Here is a 19,949-nt window from a genome sequence, read left to right on the forward strand (position 1 = left end):
GAGACATTGCTTTATGCATTTCATGGCCTTCTCTTTTGGTTATTGTTTCCTACGGTGCATATGAATTCTTTATTCAGCAGAGGGTAGATATAGAGGGAAATCTAACAGTAAAACCTCAAAACGACTCGAAGACTAAAGGAAAATCACACCAAAAAGTGCAATTCACTCTTTGCCACAGGATAGATTTCACGTTGGAAGCAAGTCGTCCACTGGAAGAAGTAGTCCACGTGACAGCAGAACCTGCCAGTACTGAATAGAGATGAGAACTGCAATAAAATAACTCACACCTTAAGCCTATGGTACTGGTTTGGAATGCCGAATACTGAAAACCTGAGGGCTGTTTGCAAAGTACCTCCTATCAGTTTCTAAAAATTCTGTAGACAACAAGATACTATTGCATTAACTATCAAAGCACCCATCGAAATTTATCAAATTAAATTTACACAGTAAGTTACATCTTGGGAATGTAACATACACTTCCACATACGTAACCTTTTTGCCTGTTATTTGTCCATATTTTTTTTCTGCATTACATACCTTTGCATATCATTGTTCAGATTTATCTCGTCTAGTAATCACCTGTTATATTCTGTGTTAATAGGTGATGATGCTGTTTTCATCCTATGGAAGATGTCTTATTGACGCCGCAAGAGGAAACAAATCAACACTTACTGGTAACTAAGTATATTCCTGATCATTCAGAAAAAAACTATGGTATTTGTTGTTGTTATTTTTTTTTTTCCTCTCTTTTTTTTACTGTGGTAACTTTTCTCATAATTCTTTCGACCACAATAAATGATAGGACTGCATGTTTTACTAGGTTTCGTTTTCTGCACAGTTTTACATTCAAATTGGCTCTAAATGCTCAAAAACAACATCCACATGGGAAACCCTGTTCTTAGTTTCCTTCAAGAACAGGCTACCTAATGAAAAGGGCACTGAGGAAGGCTTTCAGTGGAATCAGGAGCCCTTATGAACTTGGTATAAAATAGTGAATGGTTAGATATGAATATACTCTTAGCAACAAATAAATAGATACAGAAAAGCTTGAGCTTATAATAATTAAATTTCCATGAAATTCTGGTCAACTGTCTCGGTAAGATATGAATATACTCTTATGAATGAGTATAAATAGCAACAAATAAATAGATACGGAAAAGCTTGAGCTTATAATTACTAAATTTCCATGAAATTCTGGTCAACTGTCTCCAAAACTTTATGGCTAAAATACGGACACAGTTCTTGAATATTTCTCATGAACGTTTTATATTTTATGTGTAATTTTTGCTCAGCATCACACATTACTTGAAGGACAGTAAAACTTGATGGTACAAAATAACTGCAGGACATAACAAAAATCCATACACAAGTAGAATTCCAGCTGAAATTCAGAAACTGTGACAAGCACTGGTACTTTTAAAAGCGAGCAAGATGACTTCAAACAGAAAATTTTTCAGCCTTAACATACAGTGCTAGGGTGCTCAACACAACATAACATTTCTATACCATCTATAACATTAATCAAACATGAAAGGATTAAAACTTCCCCCTCTTTCTTATTTTTTAGAGAGTCTTCTTAGTGTTGTAGTATGTTCTCAGCCCTAATTATCCATTAGCTGTTCTATTCTCTCCCTACTTCCCATGGCTACCATATTTTTAGGAATAATTCTCCCATTAATGCATTGATGATTTGAGTGAAAAACTCATAAATGCTTATGCAGTTACATTTTTAAATTCGTCATGCATCACTGGAAAAATAAACCATTTACACTTTATACACTCTGGGCCGACTTAACGCCTCAAGAAATGCAAGACCTATCTGGCAATTTGTCATAAACTGCAACCTCAGTCAGCTTTAATCTTTGCAATTCAAATACAGAAAAATTACATTGCAAATGTATATTGCGAGCTTCTCCAGTTTTACTTGTGGCAAAAAACTTAGAGAAGAAAAAGGGAAATGACAATGGAAATAACTAACCCACTGGACTATACAGCTGGCATTCACATATTCAGATTTTAATGTCAAAGGCCAGTACAAATACTGCTGAGAAAAGCAGGCATCATTTCCTTTTATCCACAGACGCTTCTGTAATTTCACCTTCTCTTTCATCTCAGACAACATTACCTTCAAAGTCAGGTTTTTATTTTTTCTTACCCTCTCCTCTATCCCAGAATAAACTGAAGGTCTCTAAAAAATTCTCTTCATCAAGACAGTTCAAGGCAGCTCAAAACAATTGTGACTGGGTCAACGGGTAACTTCTGCCTTTTTATTAACTCTTGAGAGTGGGAAACCCCTAACTTTTACCTCTTAAAAAAGGGAAAAAACCACATTCCTCTTACCTTCCCCTTTATATCTGTGTGACATGTATCTGTCTGTAGAGATTGGAAGTAGCAATTAGACACCTGTGATAAATGCTTACTAATGCTATTACACAGTGTTAGGAAAAGGTACTCAAGGACAGTTCACTTCTCCTTACACTGTGCCATCAGTCAACAACAACTTTCTACCTTTAACATAAATTGTCCTCCAGCCCTTTTTTAATACTGATGCCTGGTGGTCATGAACTCATACACTGCACGTAGACATGCAGTGCTAAAATTAATTAATTAAGCCCCATCCAGCCTGGCCTTGAACCCCTCCAGGGATGGAGCAGCCACAGCTTCTCTGGCCAACCTCTTCCAGTGCCTCACCACCCTCAGAGTAGAGATTTTTTTCCTAATGTCTAATCTAAATCTACCCCCTTCCAGTTTAAAACCGTTCCCCCTCGTCCTGTCGTTTCCTAGTGCTTTGATTCCCCTGAACTTTCTGTAGCACACCCCTTGAGTCCTGTGCAAGCAAAGGGAGACCATCCAGCAGGCACAGTAACTTTCCCAAAGGTTTCCCTCTGAAGGATGGAGACAACCCAGGCCTCCCTCTATTAATAGAAAAAAACTAGGCTGCCAGCAGACCAAGTCCTTATCAGAACTTCGCCAAGGAAGCTTGCTCTATCACCCAAGATCTGTCTCTAATAGGAACTAGGGACTTGAAACCAACCAGAAAGAAAGGAAATGACAATATCATTTCAGTCCATGATTATTTGACGGAACAAGGATCACATTAGCACACATGAAGTCAGGCTGAGACAGAACCAGATTTACCAAAAAGAAACATCACTTCATAAGCAATGCAACAAACAAGATTTTTTTCTTTTTCTTTTTTCTTTTTTCTCCCAACAATGGTGTTACAGCTACAGTCTACAGCTGTACAATATCAAACATATCTACAGCTCTTTCAGCCATGTCAATCTTTCAATGTCAAGAGCCATGATTTATCAAAGGACAAAGCCATACAAGCCAGAGTCGAGTAATCATTTGTTCCTTTACTTGGACCTTCCATCAGATCCTTGTCCACCCTCTTTCAGTAATATCTTAAAACAGCCCCATGAAATGAGCAATAGCTTTATTATTGTTCCACAGATAGATTACATTTCCATCTTCAATATTTCCTGACTTCATCCACTTTTGCGATCTCTTCCCAAGATTCTAATCCAAACCAGAGTAACTCCATGCCTATAAATAGTGAATGCTTCTCTCTAAACCTTCCTCCTCCATAGAGCTTGAGAACCTCAAACAGAAAGAACTCATCTGAGGGAACCTTTTGTCCTCTCAGTTAGGAACACAGCAAAATTTCATTTGCATTATCATGATCCTCCATGTTTCAGGGTAGACTCATGCTCAGATAATTTTCCAATTATTTTCAGGCTTTTTCCACTGTCTACTCTTCAAACTACTTGTTTAATATCCTATTTTCAAGTTGACCCCAAATCAGACGCAAAAATAGAACTCAATGTAGCCACACCCTCCTCTTGGTATTTCTGCATTAGTTTAATCCTTCCTTTCTAACACTGCCACATCTCTTAAGATTCAAAGCTCTAGTTTCTCTTTCTAAAGACTCTCCCTTTTCTCCCTTATAATTTTATCTTCCCCCTTCCTTTTTCTTTGACCACTTAATCCTTCCATTTTTTTCTGAGCTGGAACAAAGCGTATTTCACCATTTACATCCTATATTTTGCCTTTCATCACTCACCTTCTGTACCATTGTAACACTACGGGTACCACCATCTAACTTCTTAAGTAATAAAGTGAGATAGAAATATCAGTCCCTTTTATTAGCTCAGGGAATTCACCAGGAATTGTAATTTAGTTAATTACATAAAAGTCAGTCTTCCTCCTCTGTAAATTCCACTCCTTTGAACTGAAGCGATACTAGGTGTGTGACAAAGAGTGTTAATAAGTAAGGAGACAGAGATAATGGATACTTTGCAATCGAGGAGATTTATCTCTTAAATACCAACAATGACAATTCAATTTAAATATTCATAAAAGCGGAAACACACTGTGTACGCACTCTTAAGCATCCTACTTACAGAAAAGTAAAATTTGCAATGCAGCAAATTTCCTAGCCATACAAACCTGTCCTTCAGGGAAGAAGAGTTACTCTACCGAAGTGGCACACAGACTTTATTCTCTTTTTTGCAGCGGGTACCATGATCTACAACTCCTGACAGCAGAGTACGGGAGGAGGCTCCACAGCTTTCAGCTAAAGAGTTAGAATTTATTTTTGGGTATCTGTGGCTCATTGACCTTTCTGCTCAGTAGGCTGCCTTGGCACGGAGTCAAGGTTTGCAGCCCTGCAGCAGGGCTTGCATGGCTCCAAAGGCCAGAGGATGTTTAGATTGGAAAAAACCAAAAAAGGCTGTATCTGGAACTCTGTAAGATGATGCTAACCTTGAAAATGACATTAGGTGCAAAATTAAATGTCTTTCACTGAATACTTAAGTGTGTTTACTCCTGTAACATACCAGCATAACAGACTGGCCAAATAGTTTAGAGAAAATACAGGGTAGAAATCTTTCATTAACAGACATAGAACAATGTTTTGCAGACCCTACTGTACTTCAAATTTAAAAGTTCCTTTAAGCTCAATTCTCACCACCATCTGCTGCTTAGGTAAAAAACATAGTTTAAAAACTCACCGTGCCCCATAGCTGCATTTCTTGTAATCTAATGGCTTTTTCTCTGATATAGGTCCTACCTACGGTTGTCACACAGCTCAAGGACAGGATTGCTCCATGTACATAAGTAACAAACAACAAAATTATTTACATTAGACAAGAAAAATAAAATGCATGTCAATAGGAGTTAATTATCAAAATGATTCCATCAGGGATAATTAAATGGATGCATTTTGCAAATCAAATATTAAAAAACTCAAAGCATTAGATGAAAAACAGATTTTACAGTCATCGTGTCTAGGTCATCCTCAGTTCTTCACAGTAACTTCCAAAAAAATTCACATGTAGCCACCAACATCCTTTAGAGAGAGAAGTGAAGATATTCTCTACATGAATTAAAAGTAAAAAGTCACCATGGCTCCTCCAAAGCCATTTACTGGACTTAAAAACCACACACCATGTGCGGCAGTGACCAAAACTTTCCTCAAGACCACGTGAAACCAAGGCTGTAATTCACATCTCTGGAAACCCCGGTGCCTATATCAAAGTCAGGCAGATCTACCCAAAATGGTATCTGAAGAGCTTCTGCAGAACAAACAACCCACTAAGGAGTTGTTGATTCCTCAGCTCTACAAAGACAGGAGATATTCATCTCTCAGCCTTGCCATTTCTGAGCTGAGGGTCCTCGCAGCAGCCAGGGCTCTGTCACACACATTGGTGCAAATGTCTCAGAAACTGCCTAACTTTTAAACACTGTAGCAGGTTTTTGGTTTTTTTTTTTGTTCACAGAGGAAGGCACCCAGGTAGACACTTGGAAGGGGAAAAGGAATTATGCAGGTAGCAGTCTTTTGTACACAAATAAACCAGCATAGCATGGTTTCTGTCCTTAACAACTTGTACGCTAAAGACACGAGGATCGAACGCCGACTTTTAATTACAGAATAACATAAGTTTAGCAAACACCCTGATTCAGCAAAGTTGTTGACCACAAGCTTAAATTTTAAGCAGGTGAGAAATAAGATGAAATTCCAGGAGATGTTGAAGTGCTTTGCTGGATTACAGCCAAAGTATCTTATTGCATTCATCCTTGTGATTCAGCCTTGGACCCTCAGATTTTCAGTGAATATGGACAAAGGTCAAGATCAAAACACCAGACAAGGAAAAGTTCCAGTGTCAAATTCCAGATTTTCAGGGAGTTTAAGGCAATCTCCACTTTAGGGGATTTAATCCAAGTGATACTTTTAGCAGCTATCTGATTCTGTGCCCTCACACTTCACTGCAGGGTATCTCAGGTTTTCAAAACACTAAAGCACTAAAAAAAAAATAAAAAAAATCACTATTATGCTCTGAAAGATCCTCATTACTTGTTTTAAACATCCTCAGTGCCATAACTATTCTGATTTAAATGTTTTTTCATTTAAAATGTTGGTCACAAAATTATCTTTATACTTAATAAGGAAATGATAACTTCTATCACTTAGTAACTAACTTTTATACTATATTGCCCAAGAGGGATGAAGTGCCCAAACACACCCACTCCCCAAGAAAACCCAAGGGAAAGAGGGGAGGAAAAGCCAGACTCACATAAAATTGTCTTCATCTTTTTGTAGAACTGAATTACTTCCCTTTGCTCTCTGTGTCTTAAACAGATATTCAGTCACAATCAGAAATTACTAATAGAACACACTTAATTCAAAGTTAAGTCAGAAATACTTGCAAATATCTTTTGCAGGTTTATTTATTTATTTTTGAAGGGGAAAAATGTTACATAAAGTAGAAGTAATCCCAAAAGCTTCAGTGGTTTGGATGCTGCAGCTATTTCTTTATATAGCACGCAGTTGCAATCATGTAAGTTGCCATTTTTGCACTAGATTTTTCAAATCAGTTTACAGTTTATGCATCTCACATGCATAACTCTGGCTTTAGTGAAACAATGAAAGGTAACGTTTACGATATAGAGCTATGCCATCATACATAAACTCTGTATCAGTCATTCCATTGAAATGATTACAAAACTCACAGATTTCATGACAGCATATATCCATTTCCTTTGTATGCAAACTGGGCGTACTATGGAAGGGGGGGGAGAGGTCTCATTTATTTTATTCCTGGTGATTATTCCACAGTGTAAAACTATAGGTAAGAGTAAGTACCTCGACGTTCTCCCACAGAATCACCAGAAATAGGTAGTTTAAATACCTAAACGTGGAGACAATCAGAGCTGCAACCACAGGAGATTCCTACCTCCAGGAGGACACACTGTGTGAGCGGTTTACCCTTCGGTGCAAGGTGGGGGCTACAGACATCTGTCAGCTACACTCCCACCCAAGCACAGCCTGCTTCACCAACATGGGGATTCCTCAGTAATCCTGAACCTTAACACATTTTGAGAGCTGTTCCCCACTGAGCAGTGGCAGGGAAGGTGTCTGTCCCCTCCTGCCTGGCAGTGACGTCCTTCACTCCTGGACAACCCCAGCACGGTAGCCAAGGTGATGCAGTCACAGGCAGCAAGGTCAGGGCAAGGTTTGGGACTCAGCGAAACCCTAAAGCCATCTACTGAGCAGTTGGCCAACATCTCCAGGTTTCCACATGGAACCAGGGTTTGATGATACTCTGCTGGCTCAGTAGAGCAGGCTGTGTGCTGGCAGCGTTGTATAATCACACATGATGGGGGTTAGCAAAGGGCACTGTTACTTACTCTGGAATTATATTTCATGGCTTACTTTATTCCCCAACAGGGAATCCTCATTTCTGTCACAGAATTAACGTATAAGGACAAAATAACAATGTATTTTCTCAGTAAAAATGAAGAAAGTCAACAGAAGGGACCCGGAACGTGGACTCCTTCATCCCACTGTGTATTACAACTTATAAGATACTGAAAAAACTCCTGGCATTTTCTTAATAATATTTAAAGATATCGATCATACCACACATAAGAATACCTACAGTCAGAATCATTGAAATATACAAAAATAGAAATGAAAATATAATTAAAATCATAAATCCCCTACAAATCTTTAAATCTTACTCTTAAGGCCTTGATGTTGTACCCTGAAAGCCACACCAATTTTGCAACTGATTTAAAAGTACGTAGCACAAACCCTTTAGTAGCATCAATGAAAAATATATATCAAAAGCAAGTTGATACCCTGTAATTTTAAAATTTGCAAATATAGTTCCTTCAAAATACCAGTGTTCCAATTACTGTATTTTTTTCTTAGTTCTTAGGAATAATTTAAATAATTATGATATTTAATCACTTAAGTTTTTTTTAATCTATCTTAAATCTCAGTCTATTTCAGTTTATAATTCTGCATATATAGATAGAGAAGAATATTTGTATATATATGAAAAAAATTATATTTATAGGAACTTTGTTCATCTTTTTGTACCGTATATATTTGAAAAAATTACATTTATAGGAACTTTGTTCATCTTTTTGTACTTACCCAGGACACATTTTTAGCCTTGGGTGTTTTTAGCATGGCAACATGCAAGGCTGAGATGACCAACAACAGTCCCACCAGCATGGAAAGTCAGATGGCTGGGTAGCACAGGTGCCTCTGTGACCCCCGGGAGTCCAGCCTCAGCCTGGCCCACACAGGCACACTGAGCACGTGCTCAGGTAACAAGAAAAAAAGTCATTTTTCTTCCTGATGTACAATCCAGTCAAAGAGGGACAAATCTTTGCGAAATACCCGTCTTGGGCTGCAGCTGGCTGTATTTCTGTATATCCATGAAATCCGAAGCTGCCTCTTCTCTTGGAAAAGTTAAAACCAAACCAAGCCCAAAAGATCCACTCCCCCTTCCACCGACAAAACGCCGTGCCCGGTTACACACTGAGCTTCCACCCGAGCTCCCAGCCTGCAGGAGAGTGAAGCCCTAATGCTTGAAGCCGCTCTCCTTCAGAGGATGCCGAAGAGACGCCCGGTCGCTGGCTGCACCGCTCCACTGCTGCTGTGCCTCAATATGTCACCACCCCAGCATCTTCCAAGTAACAAAGAGAATTAGGATCTCGATGGCAACCAATAATGCATGCCAACAGGTCACACGGGTACCTGTTGTGCCTGTCCAGCGCCTTGGAAAGCACCCCTTGTCCCAGCACCTTGCCGCCACGCCGGGAGCACCCACGGCACCGACACGCGTCCCGGCGGGGGAAGCTAAAGCAGAGAATCACTCTCCCTGCTCGTTCCTCTTTGTTCCTCTGCCCTTCTGTCCCTTTACTTTTACCTCCTGTCAATCTAGATTACCCCAGCAGATCCAGGCTAAATTTTGCAACTATCAGTAGTGATTAGAGGGAGTTGATTGAGATCGGATTATAGAGGAAGACCTCTGCTCCTCGCTCAGCGCGCGGGGCAGTACCATTTGCAAAATGCTCACGCTCCATCGCATCGCCCGAGAGCATCTGGAGCAGTCCAGCTGAGGAGAAACGGCGCAGGAAAAAAAACAAGCCAGGCTGTGCCACCTTTGAAAAGAGAAAAGGGACCCTGTTTTTAATAGCTGCGTGAATTTACAGGGGGATGTTTCAAACCGTTTCCAGATGGAAGGGTTTGCTGGGGTCTAGTGGATGGGTCCAGAGAAGGGCAACGAAGCTGGTGAGGGGTCTGGAGCACAAGTCTTACGAGGAGAGGCTGAGGGAGCTGGGGGTGTTCAGTCTGGGGAAGAGGAGACTGAGGGGAGACCTTCTCGCTCTGTACAAGTACCTGAAAGGAGGGTGTAGAGAGACGGGGGTCGGTCTCTTCTTCCAAGCTACAGACGATAGGACAAGGGGTAATGGCTTCAAGTTGTGCCAGGGGAAGTTCAGGTTGGATATTAGGAAACATTTCTTTACTGAAAGGGTTATCCAGCATTGGAATGGGCTGCCCAGGGAGGTGGTGGAGTCACCATCCCTGGAGGTATTTAAGAAACGTGTAGACATGGTTCTTCAGGGCATGCTCTAGTGCCCAAGATTACTGGTTTGTGGTGGGGTGCTGTGTGGGTGGGTGATGGTTTTTGGTTTGGTGGTTGTTGTTGTGTGTTTGGGTGGTGGGTGCTGGTGTTTTTTTGTGGTGGTGGTTTTTTTTTGGTTTTTTTTTTTTGTGGTTGGATTCGATGATCTCTGAGGTCCCTTCCAACCACTACGATTCTGTGATTCTGTGACCGGAGAGCGTGGCACACCAACGAGTGGCATCGGGTACCTAAAGCACCACGTGTGCCCGACGGCTCCCGTATGGATCCCGTACCAGTGTAACTGCCTGAGGGCTGGGCACCGCCAGGCTGAGAAGCTTCTAAACTCACCATCTAATTCAAATGTGCTTTTTCCAAAGTACTTAATTAAATGTATGAGAAAGTGACCTGCCTGAACCATATTCAAATATATAGTATCATAGTATGGTTAGAATTGGAAGGGACCTTAAAGATCATGGAGTTCCACCCCCCCTGCCCTGGGCAGGGACACCTCCCACCAGACCAGGTTGCTCCAAGCCCCATCCAGCCTGGCCTTGAACCCCTCCAGGGATGGGGCAGCCACAGCTTCTCTGGGCAACCTCTTCCAGTGTCTCACCACCCTCACAGCAAAGAATTTCTTTCTGGTATCTAATCTAAATCTCCCCTCTCCCAATTTAAAACATTACCCCTTTTCCTGTCACTACACTTCTGACAAAGAGTCCCTCCCCAGCTCTCCTGTAGCTCCCTGCAATATATATCCATTTATTTAAATACAAACACGAGCTAGCAAGTAAAAAGCTAGGATAGATTATGAAATTATAGTGCCATCATAAAACAGTGGCATTGACTCTTGAAAAGAAGAAAACAAAAATTAAAATACAAAAGGAGGCTGGTGGAACAGAACAAGTAAGGGGCGAGATGACAAGAAACATTTAAAAATGTACAAAATTCAGTGAAGCCCAGCTGACCGTGAATGTGACACACAGAGGCAGTTTGCATTACAACACACCATTTTTCTAGGGCTTCCTAAATAATAACTTAATATTATTATCTACTCATGATACAGACCCAGATTATGCTCCAAGCATCATCTGTCACTTTGCACTCATTGTTTAATGTATTTGTATAAATGCAATGAGTTTGTGATTCCACAAATTCAATTTACGGATGGCCCATAATTTGTTTGCGGGTATTAAAGTAATATTAAGGTCTTTTCCAAGATGACAGCATAAATTTTTTATTTTGTTAAAAGAAACTCTAGAAACTGTTTACCCTGATCAGGACAGAGAGAAAAGCAAAATACATGTATTTTCCAGTGGAAGTAACCATCTGATTTCAAAATAATTAGTCTTCTGCAGATTTATAGTCTACACCAAAGGTAACTAGAACAAGTCTGGCCCACTCTGCTTTGCATATACTAGAACACACACTATTTTTTAGTAGATCCCTCTACTTTTAATAAGTCCACCCAGTCTAATGGAGCTGAAGCACTATCCTTACTGGCTCTTCAGCACCTTTAGAAGTATCTGTAGATCTTGATTTGTATCTAGGAAATAAGCAGCTGATAAACTCTAGAAGCTGATGTAGAACCATCTATTTAAGATAGAATGAATTACTGGGTAGTTTAACAGGCTCAAGTAGAACCATCTATTTAAGACAGAATGAATTACTGGGTAGTTTAACAGGCTCTTCATTTAAGAGAAACATCACTATTCTACCATAGATGTTCAAATATAATCCAGGAGGTAGAAATGCTGCCAGAGTTAAGGAGATTGCAATTCACTTCTGAAAAAAAAAGAAGAAAATTACAAAAAATGCAACTATTAAATGTTGTCTATACTTGGGAAAAAAAAAATGTTTCTAGCCATTTCAAAAATATTGAGATATAGAATACCTTGGATATTATAGAACAAAATGTTGAAACCCTGTACTACTGTATGTTGGCAGCCTTACATCAGGACTTGGGTTGTATAAATCAGAGGTCAATGCATACTCCAGGGAAAACAATGTTAGGAAACAGCAGGTTTGAACTTGCTTCCTTCAATGAAGCTCAAAGTTAGATATGTATTTTTGTCCCTAGATTGCACTAGTACTTTTCACATCGTCCTTTAAACAAGGAGACCATTGATGAAATAGATATATTTTGAAACTTTCAGTGAAAGCTACAAAGATCGATGTTGAAATACAAGGTCATGTATCTCCTTCTTTCTAGGAATTGCATAACCCAGCCAGGTAGGAAAATGTGAAGATTCACATACAGGTATATGCACACCTGTATCTATCCTGCAGAACTATGCAGCACTTCTTCTGGGTTACAAAGACTCTCCAAAACCTTCTAACTGCTCTCTCATAGGGCATATGGAATAACTTTACTCAATCTCAGAAAAACTCTGGCATTGATTTTCACCAGAGAGGCACATTCTTCCTGGATTCATCTTTACATGCATCATATATCAAAGATATCTATTATTCCCTTTGTTGTTCATGCTGACCATAAAATCACTTGCCAGCAAGCCATTAACCAATCACTCATGACTCTACCAGCTTAACAGATGCAGAGAGGCAAACAGGCGCTCAGGATTTAGGCAGTTCCCCTACAAGGATTTTCCTCTGTCTGGACAAGCTGTTGCATCACCAGGAGAAGGTTGATTCAACCATCTGATATGTCAAGTGCTGACTGAAACAAGTCAGAGGAAATACCTCTGGTGCAGTCCTAATCACAAAAATACTTCAGACTGATAATGTTTTACCTTCTCATACAGAAAAGATTCTTATCCTATGAAAGAAAATATAAATTTTAAAAACTGACACTTCAAAGGCAGAAGGCGCAAAAATTCTCTGGGGTAGTAGTGTAATTAAGATGGCCAAATGAAGACCTCCCCATTCAAAAAGAAACAAACAAATGAACAAAAAACCAACCCCAAAAATGCATAAGCCACAGATGGCAATGTACAAGCAATAGCTTCCAAGGCATAAAATGCCATAGAACAAAGCCTGTGAGTTAAAATCATCTGGAAACAATAAACTACAAGCCAGTCTTGAAGAGTTTAGCGCTGCTTACTGATTGGAGCTGCCTTCCATTCATCAGCGACACATCATCAGGAAAAGCTTTTTAGGTCATGCTTTTGTTCCTGTTAGAGGCACATACTTAAAGGCATGGGATTCAACTTCAGTACCAATGAAGACTATGGTATTTTTATCCATTCATTTCTACTGAAACATTTCTAATTTGATCTGTGCTCCTCACCAAAGACAAAGGAAGGCATATGTTATGAATATCTGTGTTCTACAGATCTCAGTGTTTCTCTTAACATCTCAGATAAAATATAAATTACTCACGTGAGATGAATACATTGTTTCATCTCTTATATACTTTTGTTAGCAGTAGGAAACTGCCACTGACAATCTTTTTTTTTTAATAGTGACAAAATATCTCTTATATACAATATTTATAGTGTGCATGCATACTTACGGATACATATGTAACACAGGCAAAAACACCATAACAGAATTCCCACATACTTTGATACCAATTTATAGTTTCCCTATATCTGACTTTGACCATAAAGTGATAAGATATATGAAAGTAATAAAGTAAAAAAAAAAAAAATCCCACAAAAAAACATTAGTTCTGGGAGGAACAAAACAGATGAAAATGACAGAAATAAGTGCCAAGGAAATTTCAATACCGTTCTGCAACAAGTTAGAAAAATAACTTCAGAAGCTAAATTTGCTTTCCACAGATTGAGAATCAAGCAGATATATTGAATAGTCAACACTTGTTGCATTATTATGTTCTTATTGTATGTAATTCCCCCAAGACCAATGGAGTGAAACGAGTAAGTTGATGTCAGCAGGAGCAACCCGAAGCACCCTAAACAGATTTGATCCTGTGGTTCTTGCAATCTTTGCAGAATCCATACTACAGTCAATTCACAATTGATAAAGGAACTGGGCTGAGAAAAGTCTCTGCCTACAGACGACTCCTGGGAAAGGGGAGCCCTGGAGAGCACAAATCCCATTTTAGTCCTGGGAAGGGAAAGAAACGGCATGACCCAGTATAGATAAACCAAAAGAAATGTTACTTAAATAAGCTGTGTAGCATAAATGAGGCTGCCACTGAAGTAATCTCGGTTCTACTTAATAAAATTACCTGCAAATAAATTAAAAGGTAAGAATTTCTGGGCTTCTCAGAATGCCAAAGGTAAACGTGTTGCATGGTTGCACAGACAGAAACACTATAAAGATATACAATTCACGCACTTACAAAGGCATGAATTTCTACTTCCCAGCTGATTTTCATAGTTTCTACAGTTTTAATGTGCCATACGTGTATCCCCAATGAAACGATCTGAGTTAGCGAGTCCATTTAGATGCCAACCTACAAAGGTGGAATAAGTCAGCACAGCCCAGCAGAAAGCCAGCACATCTTTTCCAAAAGCCCAACCACAATTTATGGATGTATGTTGTCCGTATGCATGTACGTGCAGACAGGACGCTGTGTAGTACGGGCCCGTCACAGCACACATCACATACCAAGCTCTCATCTAGGTCCCACAGCACTAGGGCAAGAGAGTCCTTTGGAAGAACTCTATCTGCAAAGCTCTACTCAATTTTTAAGTGTTTTGGGCTCAAACAGAACTACGGCTGAGAACTGCACTGAGGTTCAAATTCTAGTAGTTGGAGAGGTGAAACAGAAGAGTAGAAGACTGGATAGACATCCCTGCAGCAGTGTGGCAACCAACTCTGCAGTGAAACACAACGAGATGTTAAGCAGTCAGCAGAAACAGTTCAGTTTCAAATATACTATGTCTAGACATATTAAAGCAAAAAAAAAAATTTTTACAGAAAAATGAATGACTTTTTTCCATTCTGAAGCTTAGAGGCTATAAATACAGAGTTTGTTGCATTAGTACCTAACACAAAGTTATCCTACAATACTGTCATGGGTGTGGAATAGATTAGATCAGATCTAACCCTATATACTGTGCTAATAAACATAAACTTGGTCCCATACATACAAGCTGGAAAACAGCTGGCGTTTGAGTTTTCTCCTTCTTCTTAATAGTAACTCAGTTCCCAGACTTTGAGAGCGGCAGCTGCTGATGGCTTGCCAGACATGTGCTCAAGTAAAATTAACTAAATTTATTCCCTCACACAGAATGATTGAGAAATACTGAATCTTACTTAATTTAGTGCCAACAGGATGCCGTAAAAAAAATCCTACTGCAAAAAATAATGAATTAAAAGAAAATAAAAGTTGAAGATTTAGATGATAACAAGACTAGAAAGTTCAGAAATTATCCCTATGGTATAATCTTTAATTCCAGAGAACACAAATCTCTTTGTAGAAAACAGAAGGTCCTCATCAGAGGAACAACGCTGAACAATAAAGCTAAAAATGCCAGACTTATTCTGCACACATTCATCATGCATCATCTCCTTTTCTGAGGTTGCATTTCTTGTACAATCACTGCATCATATGATAGTTTTCTTATCTTTAATGAGCATATTTTCAGAAGATGCTTATGAGGAAAGATGCTACTTCTATTCTGACAGCTGGAATATGAATTCCAGATGAGTCCATTAGTTAATGAGGACTCTTGTCTGAGAGGCTTTTGGTCTGATCCTCCCAAGAATTTAATGTTCTGTAATACTTTCTGTATTTAGAGCACATTTGTGGACTTCCGCTGGATTGCATACTCAGCAGTTCTGCAAATAAATCTTGATCATTTCAATTTTGAGCTCACAGAGTTGTTTAAGCCAGACATTTCCAAGTGGTGGTACAGAAGACACTTAGAGAACTACCTGAATCTCTGACTTAAGCAAAACATCCAGCCTTAGCCTTTGGCTCTTGAGCCAAACAGGCACCAAATCCATTTCTGTCTTATTCATAAAACTATCCTCTCTCTTCCTGTCCTACATGCACTTACTGAGCTCCTACTTCAGCAACAAATTGATGCCTCACATCAAGAAAATTTATTTTTTTTTCCTGAGTATTAGCCATTCAGTGATGAAAATAGGAAAAAAAAATGTGGTCCTTGGTCTTTAAATACTGCCCAGCAGTGTATACACAAAATTGTAGGGTATTTCAGCTTTCAATTAACTGACTTCCTAATCTCAATACTTTGCAATGCAGAGGTTTTCCTTTTTTAATTTGCAACAGGTTTTAATAAAATTCCCAGCCCCATCAGCACCAGAAACTACACGAATGTATGGAATGATTTGGATTGGAACAAGCTTCACGGTGCTGCCCACAAGTGCCCTCAGTCCCCAGCTGTGGCTGAAGCAGACGCAGGCTGCCAGAGTCCTTTCAATTTGGCCCCTCAAAACAAGCAGACACTGGAATTAACGCGTCTGCTCTCCAGATATAAACCAGAAATAACAATATAACCTTGAAAAGAAATGCTGTAAATACCACCATTAAAATTTGTGAAGCAATTAGATGAACATTATAGAAGACTGCGCTGCTTAATGAAGATCATTAAAGAAAAGCCTTCATAGACATAACACAAGAACCTGAGACATAGGCTGCCAAACCATAACTGTTATTCTCTACATAGGGCAGGTCTCAAAAAGGGTAAGGCATATGGTCTTCTGCTTTCTAACACTAGAAGACACTGCAGCTCAGACACTAGTCCTTCCTCCTCCTACTCACAGAATCACAGAATATTCGTGGTTGGAAGGGACCTTTGAGATCATCCAGTGAGTCCAACCACAAAAAAAAAAAAAAAAAAAAAAAAAAAAAAAAAAAAAACCAAACCCCAAAACACATTACTCCCACCCACAAACAGACACAACCCAACAATCTCGGGCACTAGAGCATGCCCTGAAGTGCCATGTTCCTTAAATCCCTCCAGGGATGGTGACTCCACCACCTCCCTGGGCAGGCCCTTCCAGGGCCTGACCACCCTCTCAGGAAAGTCATTCTTCCTCAGATCTCATATAAACCTGCCCTGCCCCAACTTCAGACCATTTCCTCTGCTCCTGTCATTATTCCCTTGGGAGAAGAGGCCAACCCCCACCTCTCTACACCCTCCTTTCAGGGAGTTGGAGAGGGCAAGGAGGTCTCCCCTCAGCCTCCTCTTCTCCAAACTCAACATGCCCAGTTCCCTCAGCCTCTCCTCCGGGACCTCCAACCACAAAAAAACAAAACCAAAAAAACCACCAAAAACAAACAAACAAAAAAGCCCCCCACAAACAGACACAACAATCCCAGGCACTAGAGCATGCCCTGAAGTGCCACGTCTACACCTTTCTGAAATCCCTCCAGGGATGGTGACTCCACCACCTCCCTGGGCAGGCCCTTCCAGGGCCTGACCACCCTCTCAGGAAAGGGATTTACATTTCCTGATCGTGTGGGTAATGACACGCAAGTAGGATTCAACATTAGTAACTTTAAAAACTCCTCCTGCTCACTTAACTGCAAAGTAGATAGTTTTAATTCAGTCATCTGTCTTGGTGAGCTTGTTCTCTCTCAAAACAGATGTGTTCTGCTCTTCAGCATTGCTTATCTTCTGGATAATCAATCACAGAATCTTCATGGTTGGTCCCTCCTTCATGGAGGGACCTCCAACCACAAAAAACCAAAACCAAAAAAACCACCAAAAACAAACAAACAAAAAAAGCCCCCCACAAACAGACACAACTCAACAATCCCGGGCACTAGAGCATGCCCTGAAGTGCCACGTCTACACGCTTCTGAAATCCCTCCAGGGATGGTGACTCCACCACCTCCCTGGGCAGGCCCTTCCAGGGCCTGACCACCCTCTCAGCAAAGTCATTCTTCCTCAGATCTCATCTAAACCTCCCCTGCCCCAACTTCAGACCATTTCCTCTGCTCCTGTCATGATTCCCTTGGGAGAAGAGGCCAACCCCCACCTCTCTACACCCTCCTTTCAGGGAGTTGGAGAGGGCAAGGAGGTCTCCCCTCAGCCTCCTCTTCTCCAAACTCAACATGCCCAGTTCCCTCAGCCTCTCCTCGTGTGACTTGTTCTCCAGACCCCTCCCCAGCTTGGTGGCTCTCCTCTGGACACGCTCCAGCCCCTCAATGTCCTTCCTGTAGTGAGGGGCCCAGAACTGAACCCAGCCCTTGAGGTGAGGCCTCACCAGTGCCCAGTCCAGAGGCACCATCCCTGCCCTGCTCCTGCTGGCCACGCTGCTCCTGACACAGGCCAGGATGCTGGTGGCCTTCTTGGCCACCTGGGCACACTGCTGGCTCGTGTTCAACCAACACCCCCAGGTCCTTTTCTGCCAGGGAGCTCCAGCCACTCTTCCCCCAGCCTGTAGTGCTGCCAGGGGTTGTTGTGACCAAAATGCAGGACCCAGCACTTGGCCTTATTCAGCCTCATCCCATTGGCCTTGGCCCATTGATCCAACCTGTCCTACTCCTCCTCCTGCTATCCCTACCAGCTCCATTTCTCAGTGGTCATCCCGTCTCTGCCACCAAATGACTTGTGACTGCACTCTCCTCCATCCTCCTCGAGCCCCCAGCCCCCCTGTCCCTCCTGTCAACCCCAGCCACCAACACTGCCACCGCCATGCTCGGCCAGTCCAACGCAGGCCAGTGGAACACTAACCCCTCACTGTAAGCAGATCCTCACAGCCTATTCCAAATCACACCTATAACTAGTATTTCTGATGAGATCAGCTTATTTCCTCTAACCTAATTCTAAACAACCTCTTCTGGAATGGAGACCACAGTTGCAGAAAAGCGCCAAGTTGCACAATTTGAGAGCTGATGCATATGGATGAAAGGAGAAGTTGGGTGGCACGGGGAGAAGGCTGCCACCATGCCAGCACGGCCCAGAGGGCAGGGAAGAAAATGGGATGGATTTCTCCAGGGAGCCAGAATCCCCCTAACTGCAACCCTGTGAAACCAACCAAAATCCTGGTAGCTCCAACTTTGATTTAAAATTAATTCTTCAGCAGCTGTCATCAGGTTATAATCATCATTCATATTTTCAAAATATATTATCTGAGATACTGCAGATGACTCGGGGGTTATGTTTCTCAGAACAGGAAGAAATTCTATGGATATTAATAACATTCAGTACCTATTTCCAGCAGTTAGTTTCTAAGGTACGTAGGACAACAAAATTTTTTCCATATCTGTCCTATTCAGCAATACAAAGAACATGCATAGACGTTTCATAATAACGTAGAAAGTTTTAAAAAGAAGAGGTTCATCAAAAGAAATGGAAACCAGAAAATATCTATGATCGTTACAAGCTTCTGCATGATGCTTTAGAGGCTACTGAAAAGTTCACATTGGATATTTATAAGTAGAAAATTAATGACACGCTCACGGCAAAGAAAAATTCAAGGAGTATGTAAATGTAATATTTCAGTGGTATTTCGGTTCATTGCATCTAAGTAATAATGGAAGCATTAAAAATACACAAAGAACTGAGATCTAATACTTGGCAAGTGTCATGTATTGTATTCAAACTCAGAAAGGAAAATAATCAAAAGCATCAATCAATAATCAACGGTAATGCCAAATCAAGCATTTCTGGGAAAGAAGAAAATGTTAAAGGAAGGTATCAATTATTGAGGTAATTTACAAATTCCAAGAATATTTTGATAAAACAAAATTCCTCAAGCCTTGGTGAGCAACAGGAATTCTGGGGTCTATTAATTTTTTCTACACGTCTGATAAGTGTTGTATAATTCTTATATAACGAAATCAAAAGTCCAGCGAGTACACTATAAAACCTACTACCCCAACCCTTTTGTATGCATCTCTCATCCAACTATATTTACATTAAATGAATGCTTTTTAGTGCTTTTATTTATTTGAATAGTTGGCCAGCATCCTTTACTATGACTTACTGGCACAACAACTTGAATATTTTCCTTTTTATTCTTCTATTCTTTGTCTTATGACTACTGCAACAATCCCCTCACAACACACACACAGAGCAGCTGCGGTGACTCATTCCCAGTACTGTATATAACAAACCAGCAAGAACAACGTCCACCACAAGCAAAGTCAGGAAAGAGTATAAAGGTGCTTGGGGAAAC

The sequence above is a fragment of the Calidris pugnax genome, unplaced genomic scaffold (genome assembly GCF_001431845.1).
Source record: "Calidris pugnax isolate Ruff unplaced genomic scaffold, ASM143184v1 scaffold19, whole genome shotgun sequence".
NCBI classification, from domain to species: domain Eukaryota; kingdom Metazoa; phylum Chordata; class Aves; order Charadriiformes; family Scolopacidae; genus Calidris; species Calidris pugnax.